Raw genomic sequence first — 13,871 nt, 5'->3', positions numbered from 1 at the left:
GGTTAAGGGGCCAAGATCAACAAAAGAAGGAAATGAGGAAAAAGTCCAGGAAAATCCAAAAGCCTCTAAACTAGTCCAATAAGTTGGAAAAGAAAATGATTCCCAAGAATATGGCTGGGATCCTGAAAGGTTCTGCTTTCATATGGTCCATGAGGGGGTGATTCAAACTGAATCACGGCTACTAAGCCATTGATTGCCAAAAAGCCTCTCAGTGTAGCATCTGTGTCTGATAATGTCTCAGTACAGAGGTCAAACTGAACTTTGAAATTCTATGTGAAGCACTTAAGAAATGTAATGAATGCTACTCTGGAAGGGAAAAGAAGAGAAATATGCACAAAGACAAAGCAACATACAAATCTGGTTCTCTGCTGCAGTTTACATAAGTAAGCATATCATGCAGATGTTTCCTGGCAGACAGGTTCTGTACCAAGTGAAGGCTTCTACCAGGAGGCCTCAAAAAAATGGTATTACGTTGAGGCTTATAGTTTAAACCAGGGTCCAGACTGTAGCTTTGGAAATCCAAAAATTCCCTCTAACACTAACCACTCACTGAAAAAAATGGATGCATAAAACATGATGCCAATTTAAGATATTTTAATGACAATTATAAAAATTATAATGATAATTATCTTAAGCACACTAGGTATTTATTGGCCAATCAACACATTTTCTCCCTGTAGTAATATGGGGAGCCAAACTATATTCAGAACATTGCTTTGGTCAATATAGGTGGAGCTTAAGAAATGTTTTTCAACTAAGATTTTCCTAGTAACCCTTCCCAACAAAAGGGATGATTTCAACAATGAGACTACATTACTCCAAATGTGTTGGACAGTGCTGGAAGCCTAATTTATACCTAGATTTTCTGGGGCTGGCTCTTTTCAAGCAACCTTTCCTTACTTTACATATGTTAATCCCACTTCATTAAGTTCTTTCATGGAGATGCACAACATTCCCTCCCATCACATACCTGAGTTGAGAGGTGGGATTCTGCCTTCTTTGTCCACATTAAACCCTTATATAAAACTTTCAATTCTTTTCAAAATCATGTCATTTTGCTAACCAACCTCAAATTCAAATGTGTCTGACCACTATTTCCTGTCATTTCAGCTTTCTCAATTACTTCTACAACTGACCTCTAACCACACAAACCTCTATTCACTCTTTTTAAAGAAAATATTTATTTAATTTTGAGAAAGAAAGAGCACACGTGAAAGCGGGGAAGTTGCAGAGAGAGAGGAGGATAGAGGATCCAAAGTGGGCTCTGTTCTGACAGCAGAGAGTCTGATGCCGGCCTCGAACTCGTGAACCGTGAGATCATGAACTGAGCCGAAGTTGGATGCTTGACTGACTGAGCCACCTAGGCTCCCCCTGATAGAGAATTTAAAGTAATGATCATAAAGATACTCACTGGACTTGAGAAAAGAATGGAGAACATCAGTGAGACCCTTAAAATAGAGATAAAAAAGAACCAATCAGAGATGACGAATACAATAAATGAAATTAAAAATTAACTAGATGAAATAAACAGCAGGCTAGAAAGAGCAGAGGAATGAATTAATGATCTGGGAGACAGAGTAATGGAAAGTAACCAAGCTGAGCAGGTGAGAAAAAAAATTATGCAAAATGAGAATAGACTTAGGGAACTCAGTGACTCCATCAAGTATAACAACATTCACATTATAGGGGTCCCAGGAGAAGAGAGAAACAAGGGGCACAAAATTTATTTGAAGAAATAATAGCTGAAAACTTCTGTAAGGAAACAGATATCCAGATCCAGAAGGCAGAGAAATTCCCCCAACAAAAATCAACCCTAGGAAGTCTACACCAAGACACACAGTAATTAAAATGTCAAAAAGTAGTGATTAAAAGAGAATTTTAAAAGCAGCAAGAGAAAAGAAGACTTTTCCTGGGAAATGTTACACACAAGGAAAACCCCATAAGGCTATAAGTGGATTTTTCTGTAGAAACTTTGCAGGCCAGAAGGGAATGGCATGATACATTCAAAGTATTGAAAGGAAAAAATCTGTAGCCAAGAATATACTATTTAGCAAGGTTATCATTCCCAATAGTAGGGAATGATAAAGACTTTCTTAGACAAAAGCTAAAGGATAATGACCACTAAACCAGCCCTACAACAAATGTTAAAGGGGAATCTTTGAGTGGAAAGGAAAGACTATAAGTAAGAGAAATAAAAGTAGGAAATACAAAGGTAGTAAAAATAAGTATATTTGTAGAAGGCAATCAAGGGATTCACAAAAGAAAATAATGTAAAATACGGTATCATACACCTAAAACATGGGGGAGAGAAAGGGGAAAGACTGGGTTCAAACTTAAGTGACCATCAACTTAATATATACTGCTATATGCAGAAGATGTGATATACAAACCTAATGGTAATTATAAATCAAAAACCAGAAATAGATGCACAAAGAATAAAGAGAAAGAAATCCAAATGTATCACTAAAGAAAGCCAGAAAACTGATAGAGAGCAAGAGAAGGATCAGAGAAGAAGGAATGGAAATGATATGATACCAATTAAAAGAAAGAGAGAGTAGCTATATTAATTTCAGACAGAGCAGATTTCAGAGCAAAGAAAGTGATCAGGGAGAAAGAGGGGCATTACATAATGCCAGGGGACAATCAAAGAAGACATAATAATCTTTAATATTTATATGTCCAACCACAGAGGGTCAAAACAGGTGAGGCAAAAACTAATAGAAGTGCAAGGAGAAACAGATGAATCCACAATTATAGCTAGAGACTTTAACACGCCTGTAACAGAAATAGATATTTAAGAAGACAGAAAATCATTAAGAACAATGTTGAACTCAACAGCACCGTATATCAATTGGATATAATTGATATCTGTAGGACTACTTCATCTAACAACAGCAGATTACATATTTTTCTCAAGCTCACATGGCACATTCACCAAGATATACCAAAACATATCTTAAATTTAAAATAATAGAATTCATATAATGTTTACTTTCAGACCACAATGAAATTAACCTAGAAATCAGTAACAGAAAGAAGGCTGGAAAATCCTAAAATACTTGGAAATTAAACAACATACTTATAAATAACACGAGTCAAAGAAGAAACCAAGAGAAATTTAAAAATACTTTCAACTAAAAAAAGATGAAATTATAATTTATGGGGGTGCCTGAGTGGCTCAGTCAGTTGAATGTCCAAGTCTTGCTTTCAGCTCAAGTCATAATCTCACAGTTTGTGGAAAAGAGCCCCATGTCAGGTTCTGTGCTGACAGCACAGAGCCTGCTTGGGATTCTCTCTCTCCCTCTCTCTCTGCCCCTCCCCCTGTCATGTTCTTGCTCAAAATAAATACATTAATATTAAAGAAAAAAAAGAAAATACAGTTTATGAAAATTTGTGGGATGCAGCAAAAGCAGTGCTTAAAAGTAAATTTACAGCACTGAATGCATGTATTAGAAAACAAGAAAGATTTAAAATCCATAATCTAAGCTTTTACTTTAGGAAACTGGAAAACATAGAGCACATTAAATTCAAAGTAAGCACAAGATAAGATATAATAAAAATTAGAGAAGAAATCAGTAAAATTGAGGGGCGCCTGGGTGGCTCAGTTGGTTGAATGTCCAACTTTTGATCTCGGCTCAAGTCATGATCTCAAGGTTCATGGGATCAAGCCCTACATTGGGCTCTATGCTGACAGCATGGGGCCTGCTTGGGATTCTCTCTCTTCACCTCCCCTGCTCTTTCTCCTTCTCTCTTAAAAGAAATAAATATACAAACTTTAAAATGTTAAAAAAAAAAAAGAAATCAGTAAAACTGAAAATAGGAAGTCAATCAAGAAAAATCGGCAAAACCAAAAGGTGGTTCTTTTAAAAGGTCAATCAGGGGCCGCCTGGGTGGCTCAGTCGGTTGAGCGTCCGACTTCAGCCCAGGTCATGATCTCGCGGTCCGTGAATTCGAGCCCCGCGTCGGGCTCTGTGCTGACAGCTCGGAGCCTGGAGCCTGTTTCAGATTCTGTGTCTCCCTCTCTCTCTGACCCTCCCCTGTTCATGCTCTGTCTCTCTCTGTCTCAAAAATAAATAAATATTAAAAAAAATTTTTTTTTTAAATAATAAAAGGTCAATCAGTCAGCCTCTGGCCAGGCTAACTAAGAATAAAAGAGGAATGACACAAATTACTATTGTAAGAAATGAAAGAGGGGACACTACTATAGATCTCATGGACATTAAAAGGATAATAAAGGAATACTATGGACAACTTTGTGGGCATAAAGTGATAACAAAGATGAAATGAACCAATTCTTTGAAAGATACAATCTGCTAAAACTCACAAAGAAACAGACAATCTGATTAGACCTATCTATTAAATAAATTGAATCAATAGTTAATAACTTTCCAAAACAGAAAGCAGACACAGATGGGTTCACTGGTGAATTCTACTAAACATTTAAGGAAGAAATTAACAATCTTTGACAATCTCTTTCAGAGAACAGAAGCAGAAAGAATACTTTCTAATTCATTTTATGTGGCTAGCATCACTCTAATATCCAAACAAAGACATTACACACAGAAAAATATAGACCAATAGCTCTCATGAACATAGATATAAAAATCCTCAACAGAATATTAGCAAAGTGAATCAAACAATGTATAAAAAGAATTATACACCATGACCAAGTGAAATTCATCATAGATACGTAATGCAGGTTCAACATTAAAAAATTAATTAATGTAATCCATTATATCCATAGGATAAAGAAGAATCACATGATCAGATACAGAAAAAGCATTTGATAAAATCTAATACCCATTCATGATACAAATTCTCAGCAAACTAGGAATAGAAGAGACTTCTTCAACTTGATAAAGAACACCTGAAAAACCCTACAGCTAATACCAAAATTCACGGTGAGAAACATAAAGCTTCTCCTCCAAAACCAGGGACGAAGCAAAGATGTTCAGCCCCCACCCCAAAAGCTTTCCAACATTATAGTGGAAGTCCTAGCTAATGCAATAAGTCACGAAAAGCAAATGAAAGATATATAGATTGGGAAGTTAGAAATAACTCTTTGTTCAGAGATGACATGATTGAATATGTAGAAAATCTGAATGAATTGACAAAAACTCCTGAAACTAATAAGCGAGTATAGCAAGGCTGCAGGATACTAGGTTAATATATAGACGTTAACTGCATCATGCAATACAATGCAGTATGTATCAGCAATGAACAAGTAGGATTTGAAATTAAAAACACATTACCATTTATATAAGCATTCCCCAAAATGAAGTACTTAGGTAAGATCTATGAGGCCTATATGAGAAAAACCCTAAAACTCTGATGAAAGATGCCAAAGAAGTAATAAATAAGTGGAGAAATATTCTGTGTTAACGAACAGGAAAACTCAATATTGTCAAGATGCCAGTTCTTTTCAGCTTGATATATAGATTCAACTCAATTTCAGTAAAAATCCCAGCAAGTTATTTTGTGGATGTAAAAAAAATGATTCTAAAGTTTATATGGAGAGGCACAAGACCCAAAATAGCCAACTCAATACTGAAGGAGAAGAACAAAGGTGGGAGACCAACAGTACCTAACTTCAAGATTTCCTATTAAGTTACAATAATCAAGATAGTGTGGTACTGGTAAAAGACAAGACAAATAGATCAATGGAATAGAATAGAGAGTCCAGAAATAAACCCATATAAAAATAGTCAACCCATCTCTGACAAAGAAACAAAGGCAATACAATAAAGCAGACTGTCTCTTAACAAATGGTGCTGGAGGGGTGCCTGGGTGGCTCAGTCAGTTAAGTGTCCAACTTTGGCTCAGGTCATGATCTCGCAGTTTGTGGGTTTGAGCCCCACGTTGGATCTGTGCTGACAGCTCAGAGGCTGGAGCCTGCTTTGGATTCTGTCTCCCTCTCTGCCCGCCCCCCACCCCCACCTCTGCTCTCATTCTGTCTCTCTCTCAAAAGTAAATAAACATTAAAAAAAAAAGAATCTAGACACAGACCTTACACCCTTCACAAAAAGTAACTCAAAATAGATCAGAAATCTAAATGTAAAGCACAGAACTACAACATTCCTACAGGATAACATAGAGAAAATCTAGATGATTTTGGGTATGGCAATGACTTTTTACACAAAACAACAAAGGCATGATCCATGAAAGAAAGAACTTATAAGCTGGACTTCATTATAATGAAAAACTGTTCCTCTGAAAAGGACAATGTCAAAAGAATGAGGAGACAAGCCACAGATTTGGAGAAAGTATATGCAGAAGACACATTTGATAAAAAAACTTTTACCAAAAATACACAAAGAACTCGTAAATCTTAACAGTAAGAAATAAACAATTCATTTTAAAAATGGGCAAAAGACTTGAACAGACTCCTCATCAAAGAAAATATACAGATGGCAAGTAGGCACACGAAAAGATGTTCAATATCACGTCATTAAGAAACTGAAAATTAAAACGAGATACAACTACATAGCTATTAAAATGATTACAATGGCTATTAAAAATCCAACACGGGGTACCTGGGTAGCTCAGTCTGTTAAGCATCCAACTTCAGCTCAGGTCATGATCTTGGCGGTTTGTGAGTTAGAGCTGGGCATTGGGTTCTGCACTGACAGCTCAGAGCACGGAGCCTGCTTCAGGTTCTGTGCTGCCCCTCCCTTGTTCGTGTTCTGTCTCTCTCTCAAAAAATAAATGAACATTAAAAAAAAAATTAAAAAAAAATCCAAAACAGTGACAACACCAAATGCTGATGTGGATTTAGAACAGGAACTCTATTCATTGTTGGTGGGAATGAACACAAAATGGGTCAGCCACTATGGAAGACCATTTGGTGTGTCATATTCTTTTTTCTTTCTTTCTTTCTTTTTTTTTTTTTTTTTGAGAGAGAGAGAGAGAGAGAGAGAGAGAGAGAGAGAGAGAGATTGATTATGAATAGGGAAGGGGTACAGGGAGAAGGACAGAGAGATTCTTAAGCAGGCTCCATGCCCAGCTCAGAGCCTGACATGGGGCTCGATACCATGAACTGTGAGATCATGACAAGAGCTAAAATCAAGAGTCAGCCACTTAACTGAGTCACCCAGGTGCCCCAAAACTATTCACTTTCCTTACCAGCAATTGCATTCCTTGGTATTTACTCAAAGGAACTAAAAACCTACGTTCACTAAAAACCTGCACATGAATGTTTATAGCAGTTTTATTCATAACATCAAAATTTGGACACAACCATGATGTCTTTCAGTAGGCAAGCTGATAAACTGTGGCACATCCAGATAATGGACTATTATTCAGTGCTAAAAACAAATGAGTTATCAAGCCATGAAAAGATATGGAGTAAACTTAAATGCATATTACTAAGTGAAAGAAGTCAATCTGAAAAGGCTATATACTCTGATTCCAACCATATGACATCCAGATAAGGCAAAACTGTGCACATAGTAAAAAGATAAGTGATTGCCAGGATTAGAGGGGAGGCAGGGGTGAACAGGCAGAACACAAAGGATTTTTAGGGCAGTGAACTATTCTGTACAATACTACAACAGTGGATATATATCATATGTTTGTTAAATCCCATAGAAGGTACAACACCAAGGGTGAACCCTAATGTAAACTAGGATTTTGGATGATGATTATGTCAATGTAAGCTCACTGACTGTAACAAATGGACGACTCTGGTTGGGGATGCTGACAATGGAAGAGGTTGTGGCATGTGTGAGGACAAGGAATACATGGGAATTCTTAGTACTTTCTGCTAGATTTTGTTATGAACCTAAAACCACTATAAAATATAAAGTTTATTAATTAAAAATTACCATAAATATTATATATTTAATGTATTATAATTACATAATTTATAAGAAGATAGTCCTATAAACATGTTTCTATACAACAAAATACAACAATAAATAAAACTGATTTTGATATGCAAGTACTTTAACCGGAGTTCGTGATAGCACAAAGAGAATTGTCTACCAGCCATGAACATTAAGCTAAGAGCAGTCAGTAGGCTGTAGGCATTAATCAATATGTTTTACAGAGCAAATAAGAACACTGGCTAATCCCATCAGGCAGTTAACTGGGGTTCAGTTAAGTATAATTCAGCTAAGAACTCTTTCACTGTAGGTTTTGATATGGTAGATGAGAGGGAAAAAGATAATTAAGTACTTACTTTTGGGAGGGGTGAGGTAGTTAGTACGGGGGAGATAATTAGAGTATACATATAAGGCTTAGGGTTACTTCAAGAGAAGGGTATAAGGAGGTGTATGTCTGGCTGGGGGTTAGGCAGGGGTGGGCAGAAACTATGGCTTTCTATTTCTAAAATCTAGAGCATAGGCTCCTATAACTATAAATATTAGTAATTTTTAAAAATGTTGTTAGGGTAGTATAGGAATTAAACAATAAGGAAATGGATTCATTCATCAACAAATATTTATTGAGCATCTAACATTCCAGGCACTTTCTGTGCACTAGGGATACTGTGCAGATCAAAACAGGCAAAAATCCCTGCCCTCACATATCTCACAGTATACTGGGAAAGACAGACAAAAAACAAGATAAAAAAAAAGTAAAATGAATAATGTCATAGTGATAAGTACTAAGAAAAACACAGAGCCCATAGAGAGGCCAGGAAGAGTTCAAGGGAAGAGGGTGCTTGGAATTTTAAGTAGAGGCCAGTAAAGAGTTTACTGAGACCCGAAGGAGATGAAGCAGAGAGCTATGCATGTATGTGAGCACAGAGTGGTCCAGGCAGGAGGAACAACTAGTACAATGGAAAGTGACTGAAGGAGGCAATGTGGTGGATTGACATAGGGACAAAAATAGTAGATGAGATCCAGAGCTGACTGGGTACCAGACTCCAGAGGGATTTGTAAGTCATGGTAAGGACTTGCTTTTTAGTCAGAGAAGCCACTAGAGGGTTTGAGTAAACCTCACGTAGACATGGGGTCTAACATTTTTATAGGATCACTCTGGCTGCTGTTTTGAGAACAGAATGAAGAGTGGAGAGGGTCAAGGGTGGAAGTAAGGAGTTCATTTGGAAATCTACTGCAATAATCCATCTGAAAGATGATGGCTTGGCTCACAGTGGTAGTAGTGGAGGTGGTGAGAAGTGGTTAGATTCTTGACGTATTTTTGGAGGTAGAACCAATTTCTCAGTTCAAAATAACTGAAAAGAAATTAGGAATAAAATCTATAAGTTGTGGCCTGCATATATTTCAACTGCAGACTCGTAACTTGTTTAATGATAAAGGGCGGGCTATACTGACAATACGCTACTTGTAGTTTTTGTGAAGTTAAATATCGTATAGTGTTTTTGGGGGCCACCAAAGAAATAATCCAGCCTCATTTAATGCAAATGCTTGTAGAGTTTATATTTCAACAACAAGCATTTGTTGAGCACCTTTACTGTGTGACCAAGATTGTGCTTAGTGTCAAGTGGTACGTAGAACTGCTTTATAGAATTTTATAGTCTTTTTGTCCTTGGTCTAGAGATACTGTTTTCAAAACAGTGAGAAGTGGGAAGACGAGGCCAGAATTAGAAACAAACATAAATCTTCCTTCTTTATGATTTTTGGAAGTGAAAGTTTTACAAACTTTTGAGTCAGATATTTTCTTTTAAAAATATGGAAGTATTAGATCATCAAAAGAAACTGAGCACTGTTTAGATTTCCTTCTAGACAGTTTGATTACTGTACACGAACTATTTCCCCTCAATGGAACCTTGATGGAGAATTGTTACCATTAGGACACAAAATGTGTTGTGAAGAGAAAGGAAACCCCAAACATCTCGAAACAATGTTTTGCATTATTGGTGCAAAGCACAGCAGCGACACAGGGAAAATAAACACCTCTTCCAAAGCAAAATTTGTCATTTTACAAGCAGGGTGTTGCCTTTTGAGTTCACAGTCCACCTATCTGGCTTTTTCATGGTGACTGCGGGTCCCAAGTGGCCCTTCCTACACAGACTACCTAACCACTGCTTTTATATTTGTAAACAAGGAGATAACTGCCCAAGTAGGACAACTTCTGGCCTAGCACCGGAACTAAGAGTTAAAGTAACCCAATAAAACTTGGCATTACTCTGTGTAGAGTGCTTTGCCAAACAATTTCCTGGGACACCAGGGTACTATGAAACAGTAAAAAGTGGGTGTGCATGAGGTGGGGGGGGTGGAGGGTGGGAGGTAGGTGGGGAAGGGGAATGCCATAAAGGGCATACTCCCTCTGGGAGGCCATAGGTATACAAAAAGGCATTTTCAATGATACACAATGTTATAATCTAATTTACATTTGGAAAACCAAAGCAATTAAGTACACAAAGTGCAGAAAGTTAATGTTCTTGTTTGGTGAAGCTACATTTGTATATTTTTTCACTTACTTCTGGGTGATTCTCATGGAGGGTATATTAGAATAGAGGAATTTTATGTTTATCAAGAGGGGAAATGAGTTTTCAATGAGTTTGAAATGAGTTTTAAAGCTGAAAAATACTGCTTTTCACAGTTGATTATATGTAACTATGACATGCATTGAAGACACAGTGCTAAATGAGATTTGACAGGAAATTCTTGTCCTTTTATAGTTCATGATGTAGTGGGGGACAGATGGACAAACAGTAAAAAAAAAAAAAAAAAAAAAAGTAAAGGTTGTAGCTGATGTGTATAATGATATTTATTTATTTATTTATTTATTTATTTATTTATTTATTTAAATGTTATGAGAAAAATAGGGAAGAGATACAGATGAACAGATGGAGTGAAGAGCTAAGATAACTGTTAATTATCATAATAAATTCACAAATCACATCTGAGATCTGAAGGAAACAGAAAATACCAGCTGAGTGAATGCCTGAGAAGGAACACTAAGAACAGAGTACTCACATGTTTGGAATCTACTTTCGTTATCAAGGAGGTAGATAGGATTCCTTTCTTGCTCTAAAACAAAATGGTTCAAGCCTAGAATCTGAGGAAGGCAAAATATGAGAAAGCAGAAGAAACAAAGGTCCCTAGTATTTTGACCCAAACAAAAACTTCCTGGTTAACAGTTCTAGGGTAAGGGTCCTTACTGGTTCAAGGAACAGTGCTCCTCTATCTTCTTACATTTTACACTGTTCTCTTCAGCTGAAACCTGCAGCTGTGAAACAACACTGTGAAGAGAAGGAAAGAATGTTCCTTTCTATTACAAGCAATAACTCCCAAATCTTTTACCCTTTCAAAGCCAATGAATACTAGAAGATGGCATGTTTTGAGGAGGAAAATTGAACTGTTTATAAAAACGATAGTGTAATAAAAGGAAAGAGACTCCATCAAAGAAAGCATTCTTCATTTTAATCAACTCACAAAAAATTCTCTTCCTAGGGAGAATTCTTAAAAGAAAAACAGAGCTTTGGGCAGTAGGGAATTTTTCTTCAGCCAAAAGTTGAAGACAAAATACCAAAAACACTTTAGATGCAGGGAGGCCCAGCAGTAATATATTGTCTTCACTACTGTAAACAGTAAAATGAAATTCAGTTGTCCTCACAAAACAAATAAGACACAATTGCAATGTACTTAATATAACAGTTTAAAATGGAGAATATTTAAAACTCAGAATTATATTTATATATTTTGCTTTTATTTTTTAAATTTATTAAAAATTTTTTAAAATGTTTATTGATTTTTGAGAGAGAGAGAGAGAGAGAGAGAGAGAGAGAGACAGGCATAGGGGGAGACACAGAATCTGAAGCAGGCTCCAGGCTCTGAGCTGTCAGCGCAGAGTCTGACGCGGAACTCGAACTCACAAACCATGAGACCGTGGCCTGAGCTTAAGTCAGATGTTAAACCGACTGAGCCACCCACCCAAGTGCCCCTCTATATTTTGCTTATAAATCCTAAATTGTCACAATGCTCAGGGCTTTAGTAAATCAAATGGCTACCGAATTCAAATTTGACATATATCATGCTCTACAAGTCCAGTTTCCTAGGAACATTTTTCCCTTAAGTAACCTACCCAATATGATAAGGCCTGCCCTTCATACACAGGGCCTCTAGGCTCTCACTCTACCCAAGCAATTCAGACCAAGTGGATGGATGTTACCTTCCTGGTTTATTATAAGCTTATGATTTTGTTTCCTTTGTTTTCAGGTAACAGAAAAACAGGTTTAACACCACTTTAGTTGTAACTCTAACTGAAGAGTAACCAGACTAATTAAATCACCTCAAGATTCTTGTGTTTAGTGTATTTACTAAAATCTGACAAAATCTGTATTTCCAGAGTTGCCTACTGCTGTTGCAAGACTCACTTGTCCAGTAAGGCAGGACTAGGTCCCAGGGAGTAAGAATGTATACAATGATTTATTTTGCTCTTCCTTCTGCATTAAATACATCTACTTCCTTGTGTTAGTGCAAATTACTTCTGTCAAGAACAGAAATCCACTATGCAACCAAGTAGAGGCATTATATGATTATCTGCTTTCAATACTTTCATATGTAAAATGGGGCTGATACCTTCCCTACTTAACTCAAAAAGATGTTGTAAAGGACAAATAAATATTTCTTTACGTGCTCTGCAAACCATAAAAGAACGTGAAAGCTATTTTTGCTAATCACGTTACAAAGTTTTCAACGAAATATTTACGAGAAAGTATACTATACAGACTATAATTATATTAGGGGTGCCTGGGCGGCTCAGTTGGTTAAGCGCCCCACTTCAGCTCACGTCATGATCTCACGGTTCATGGGTTCGAGCTCTGCATTGGGCTCTCTGTGCTCTCTGCTGTTAACGCAGAGCCTGCTTCTGATACCCTGTCGTCCTCTCTCTCTGACCCTCCCCTGCTCAAGCTCTGTCTCAAAGATAAATAAACACTAAAAAAAAAAAAAAAAAAAAAAAAGTTATTGTGGGGATCAGTATTTCTTTATGTGCTCTGCAAACCAAAAAAGAATGTGAAAGCTATTTTGCTAATCATGTTACAAAGTTCTCAATGAAATATTTATGAGAAAGTATTATACAGACTATATTAGAAGACCAGATAAAAAAGAAATAGATTGTAAGGAAACCAAAATACTCAAAGTAATTATGTTAGGGTGGTAGAATTATGAATAATTACTTTCTACTTTGTTTTAACTTTCCAACATCCAGTAATATGGTCATGTTACTTTATTTTCTTTAAGGATTAAAAAAAATATTTTTAATGTTTATTTTATTTTTGAGAGGAGGGAGGGGCAGAGAGAAAGGGGGCAGAGGATGCGAGGCAGGCTCTGTGCTGACAGCAGAGAGCTTGATGCAGGGCTCGACTGTGAGATCATGACCTGAGCAGAAGTTGGCCACACAGGCGCCCTGATGGTTATGTTACTTTAAAAAGAGGAAATGCCATCAAGAATCCTAGGACTTTTTTCTTTTTTTAAGAGACAGAGGGAGAGAGAGAAAGAATCTTAAGCAGGCTCCACGCTCAGTGTTGAGCCCAAGGCAGGGCTCAATTCCACGACCCTGGGATCAGGACCTGAGCCAAAATCAAGTCGGTTGCTTGACTGACTGAGTCACCCAGGCACCCCCAAGAATCACAGGCTTTTTAAACTTAAATTTTAATCTGACACACAATATATGAATACACTTTCTTTTCTAACATTTGACTACACATAAAGCTAAAATTCTCTTTGACCAGATTCTCTCCACCCCCCTCTCCAGAAAAATACACCATTAGAGGAGTTAACAGCTTACTGCTGAAAGGAGTCTTAGAATTTCTAGTGATATATTCATTTTCTCTCTTTCTCAAATCAGAATTAGCCCTACAGGGCAGAGAAGAGTAAATATGTCTAGCAGGAAACGTATGAGGGTATAGTTTATGAACTTTGTGTTTTATATTAAAAAATTCATTTAAATTCTGCATTCAA

At 36.8% G+C, this 13,871-nt stretch overlaps 1 protein-coding gene across 4 annotated transcripts in view; it reads right to left on the bottom strand.

Annotated features, from left to right (window-relative positions):
* The window catches only part of HMG20A (high mobility group 20A), a 68,500-nt gene that overhangs the window by 28,628 nt on the left and 26,001 nt on the right, over positions 1–13,871 (bottom strand). The window contains exon 2 of one of the 4 annotated variants that reach the window (XM_060617984.3): positions 10,884–10,965. The exons of 2 other annotated variants lie outside the window; for them this stretch is intronic. The gene's annotated coding sequence lies outside the window, so the exon portion shown is untranslated. Of the gene's footprint in view, positions 1–1,411; positions 1,449–10,883; positions 10,966–13,871 lie in introns of all 4 variants that reach the window. One more of the 4 variants, XM_060617983.3, reaches the window with a different exon arrangement.

The sequence above is a fragment of the Panthera onca genome, chromosome B3 (assembly GCF_046562875.1).
Source record: "Panthera onca isolate mPanOnc1 chromosome B3, mPanOnc1 haplotype 2, whole genome shotgun sequence".
NCBI lineage: Eukaryota > Metazoa > Chordata > Mammalia > Carnivora > Felidae > Panthera > Panthera onca.
This window is presented reverse-complemented; position numbering and strand designations above follow the sequence as displayed.